The 4,802-nt window shown below is 49.1% G+C and overlaps 1 long non-coding RNA gene across 1 annotated transcript; it reads left to right on the forward strand.

Moving 5' to 3' along the window:
* The first annotated feature begins 769 nt into the window (after positions 1 to 769).
* LOC105487968 (uncharacterized) lies at positions 770 to 4,301 on the forward strand. The gene is made up of 3 exons (XR_011625421.1): positions 770 to 1,569; positions 1,959 to 2,226; positions 3,422 to 4,301. It is a non-coding gene; the product is annotated as an uncharacterized lncRNA (long non-coding RNA).
* Positions 4,302 to 4,802: the final 501 nt, after the last annotated feature.

Genomic DNA, 4,802 nt, shown 5'->3' on the forward strand with positions numbered 1-4,802 from the left:
CATGTAAGATGTGACTTGCTCCTCCTTGCCTTCTGCCATGATTGTGAGGCTTCCCCAGCTGCGTGGAATTTTAAGTCCATTAAACCTCTTTCTTTTGCAAATTGCCCAGTCTCAGGTATGTCTTTATCAGCAGTGTGAGAACGGACTAATACAGGAGGTGCTTGTAAATATTTGCCAAACTAATGGAAATGCTATGTAAACTCAAAAGCACAATACAAGTACTAGAACCAGTAGCAATGTGGTTGGAAACATCGCATGTGGAAACATCGCATGTGGTTGTGTTCAGTCAGTGTAGCTACTAGGCGGGGCTTGGGTTCAAATCTCAGCCCAGCTTCTGACTAGACAACTAGCCAGGTGACTTAGGGAAAGTCACTTCCCTTCTGCAAGCCTCAGTTTCCTCCTCTGCCTCACAAGATTAAATGAGGTTGTGCCTCATAAAACACCTGGTTCTTTGTGTATCTGTCACACAAAGGAAAATCAATATGACAATTTGGTTACATTTGGCTTTTCTTATTTTGTTTATTCTTACACAGACGGGCAGCTGGATGTTAGGGAAAAACAGGGACAGGAAATAGACTCCATCCAGTGGCTGTCTGAAGATTCACCCTTGTTATCAGTCACTTGGGATTCTGTTATCAGAATTTGGGATTGTTTGTTACCACAGCATTACCTAGTCTACCCTGATTAATACAGGGGCACTTTGAGAATCTGATGGGAGCACAGACCACAAGAAAACTGCACATTCATGCAAAATTAAGAACCTCTTGATTTTAATGTCTTGAGATTTCGTTGTGTTTCTAAGATCCTTGATGCACCACAGCCTCCTCTTCTCAACCCTGGAATCCGAAGCACCTGGGTTGGAAGTGATGCTGTGTCAGGGTTCACAAAGGTTCACAAGGCTGAGATGTGGCCAAGGGGAGCTGACCCTGACACCATGGAGCAAGGCCTATGCATACAAATGAGTCACGAGCTGAGAGGAAAGAGCTTGAGCCTGAGCTTGTTGTTGTTGGTTTTTTTTTTTCTTTTCTCTTCTTCTTTTGATGATTTCTTGAGTCTGAGCTTGTTTGCCAGACTCTTTCACTAGCCTGAGCTTGTTTTGTGGATGCTTTCTGCTGCCAGCTACTTTGTAGCCCCTCCTGTGTGACAGCATCTTGCCATCAAAGGGCTGCAGAAGAAGGGGTGCTTGTTGCTATTGTGAGCAAACACTGCATAAACAATCAGCTCACATGTGTGTCCCAGAGCATATGACCAATGACCTGGAGAACTCACAGGCCGTGGGGTGGAGAGAAGGCCATTCTGAGGTCAACTGAAACCTTACTTGAGGGGCAGTTCCGTAGATGGGAATGAGGAGAGTCATGGCCACAGCCACCTGGCCCAGGAGAGAGGCCATAACTGCCAGACAGAGCCAAGGATGGAGGGGCTTCAGCAGCACGAACAGTCCACACTCAGCCTGAGTCACTCTTGGACCCTCTCTGGGACACATATTTCCCTCTGGCTGAAAGGCTGAACTGCTCCAGGGCCAACTGTGAGGTCAGACTGCCGCCCAGGGATGTCTCCGGCCACTCAAGGGTGTGTACTCCAGAGCAGAGAAGGGTGGGATGGGGGCAGGGGAAGGAAGGACCCTGGCCTGGGGGTCAGGCCTCTTGGTTCAAATCCCAGACTCACCACCAGCCTCCTGGGGAACCTGGGGCCGTGTTACTCCTCTCTGAGCACCTCCCTATCTGGGCCCCTGAAGGGGCTCTGCCCCAGCTTTGAGGGGGAGAGGACCCTTCTTCCAGGCTTAGGGTCAGAGCTGGCTTCTCCAGAGTTGGCAAGTTGGCAAAGTTGGCAAGTGGCTGGAGCTTGACCACCTCCTCCTATCAGAGACTCACAGCTCTGTCCCTGGGCAGGGGCCACTCTCTGCACTACAGAAGCCTCCCTGCTCCCCAGTATCTTCCCCACTGGTTATTATTATTCAGTGCAGGAAGAGGAGACCACTCCCCTGTAATTTCAACAGCAACAAAAGACCTGAGGTTCCACCATCAGAATTTCACACCGTAAGGAAGATGCAGCAGTTCCTGTAAAATGCAAGTGCTCCCAGGCAGAGGTAGCTCCTGAAGTCATGATCAGTTATGTACACCTTAGTGGGAGCTGATTAATAGACCCTTCCCATGAGCCAGCTGACAGGAAGCACACTGGGGTAAAAAGGAAGATGTAAACTTGGGTGCCTGGAGGAAGGGAACAAATGTGAGTGGGAGCATGGTAATAACATAGGTAAAATAGCAGATGTTTATATATCATGCCTATGTGCCAGGCACTGTTCTAAGTACTGGATAGATAGAAAGATAAGTGGATAGACAGCGAGAGAGAGAGAGTGAGAGAGAGACATTTATTATGGCAATATTACTATGCCGTGGGTGTTGTTATCATCACCATTTTACAAATCAGGAAACAGAGGCCCAGAAAGTTCACGTGTGCTGGTCTTTGCCCTTCAGACCCACCCTCCACCTTTCTCGTCCCTACTCTGTGCCCTGAGGGCTGATCTCTGCCCTCAACTTTACCCACTGCATTGTCCTCTAGCTTCTAGTTGGATTCAGCCCACAGGGGCACTGGCAGGAGTACAGGGGGTCAGAGTATTTGCCAAGCTCCCTTCCTGCCAGCCTTGGTTTTAGCAGAGCTGCTTTCCTCTTCCCCTGGCCTCAGGTCCCACCCTCAGGCCCTCTCCCAGGGCTCCAGCTGCCACCGCTTTCTTCACATGCCCCTTGCCCCTTTTCCTGATCCCTCCAGTTCCAGAGGTTGCACAGCCTTCTGGGCTGCCCCATTCTTTGTGGGTTCTGCACACACCTCTGCAAACAGCCCCTCCTGCAGACTCTGCTCAAACATCCATTTCCTATGGGACCTTGCTCAACATCACTCATCCGGTAAGAGGTAGAGGCGGAATTCAAACCCTGGTCGTCCAGGTGCCAGGAGCCTCTCAGCCACTACGCTCATGCCCCTCGTCAGTAAGTGTTGGCAACTCCTGAGCCTGAGCATCAGGGTCTCTGTGCATTGCTCCATGGAATGGGATCCCACAGACTTGGGTCCTGAGGTCAGTGTCTATGATAGAATGTGGCATTTGTGACTTTATGCAACAGTTGAGCTCAGCAAGGTGGACTCACCTGATGTTCACAGGCCTGAAACTGACTGACGGTCTGGAATATTCCTGCCATTTGTCTTGTCCTCAGTCCTGACTGAGTGCTCTTTGAGCACTCCACCATATTTGAGCACAACAGCCATATTTGAGCACAATAGCCATGTCAAAGATGAAAATCAGTCCAGGCTCCTTGCTTTGCCAAGGGGGAAACTGAGACTCAAAGATGGGTATAGCTTGGGCCAGGTCTCCTGCCTCCATATGCCAGAGGAGGCATACAGCCCTGGGCAGGAAGGATGACTGTTTCCACAGGAGAGCGCCAAACGCAAGGTTGGCAGGAGGGGTCGGAGCTCAGCGTCCTGGCCACCACTGACATTCCAAGGCTCCTCTGTTGGAAGTTTTATTTGGAGCCTAAAAACTGGTAATTGGGAGAAGTCGGTGTGACTCATGTACCAACACTGTTTTTGTTTCTCCTTTCTTAAAATTCTCAACTACTGGCTATTTTTATTTCAGAGCCAGATTTGATTTCGTGGTTTTCTTTCTCCTCTTCTGGGATTTTTTGCCCTATTGCCACAGAAACCCTGGGACCCTTCCCCAGCTGTCATGAAGGTGCCTGAGTGACGGTCAGAGATATGACTAGAGGGGTCCACCCGGCCACCGCAGCAGCAGCAGTCAAGGCGGGACTGAGCCTCCACACCCCACATCTCATTCGTGGCCAGCCTGGGACGCCTGCCTCTCCTGCCCTGTGGTGTTGCTGTCCTCAAATGACCCCTCAGTCCCCCGACATGTGAGTGTCCTGGGAACTCAGACCTGCAGCTCCTCACTCAGTCCTTGCCTTGGTATCCCTCCCACCAAAAAGTCTCCTCCACAGGCCCTGGCTTGCTGCCCTTCCCCCAGACATCCTCTGGTCTCCCCCAGCCTCTCCACCTCTAAACTCATCATTTGTGTTCTTCCTCCACATGGCTACCAAAGTCATCTTTCACGTTTAATTTTTATTTAACCAAAAGATCATATAAGCACATTATTTTCAAAAATAGTGCTACAAATTCAGGAATGCAAACTAATATAAATAAACTTTCTTTTTTTTCTCCTTCCTTCCTTCCTTCCTTTCTCTTTCTTCCTTTCTTTCCTTCTTTCTTTCTTTTTTCTTTCTTTCTTTCTTCCTTCCCTTCCTTCCTTCCTTCCCTTTCTTCCCTCCTTCCTTCCTCTCTCTCTTTCTTCCTCTCCCTTTCTTTCTTTCTCTTTCTTTCTTTTTTCTTTCTTTCTTTTTCTTTCTTTCCTTCCTTCCTTCCTTCCTTTCCTTTCTTCCCTCCTTCCTTCCTCTCACTCTTTCTTCCTCTTCCTTTCCTTCCTTCCTTCATTCCCTTCCTCCCTCCCTCCCTTCCTTCCTTCCTTCCTTCCTTCCTTCCTTCCTTCCTTCCTTCCTTCCTTCCTTCCTTCCCTTTCTTTCTTTCCTCCTTTCTTCTTTCTCTCTCTCTCTCTCTTTCTTTCATTCTTCTTTTATTCAAAGTCTTGCTTTATTGCCCAGGCTACAGTGCAGTGATATAATCAGAGCTCACTGCAGCCTTGATTTCCTGGGCTCAAGTGATCCTCCTGCCTCAGCCTTCCTAGAAGCTGGGACCACAGGAGTGTGCCACCATGCCTGGCTAATTTTAAAAAAATTTTAGAGATGGGGTTTCTCTATGTTGTCCAG

This window comes from Macaca nemestrina, chromosome 7, assembly GCF_043159975.1.
Source record: "Macaca nemestrina isolate mMacNem1 chromosome 7, mMacNem.hap1, whole genome shotgun sequence".
In the NCBI taxonomy this organism is placed as follows: domain Eukaryota; kingdom Metazoa; phylum Chordata; class Mammalia; order Primates; family Cercopithecidae; genus Macaca; species Macaca nemestrina.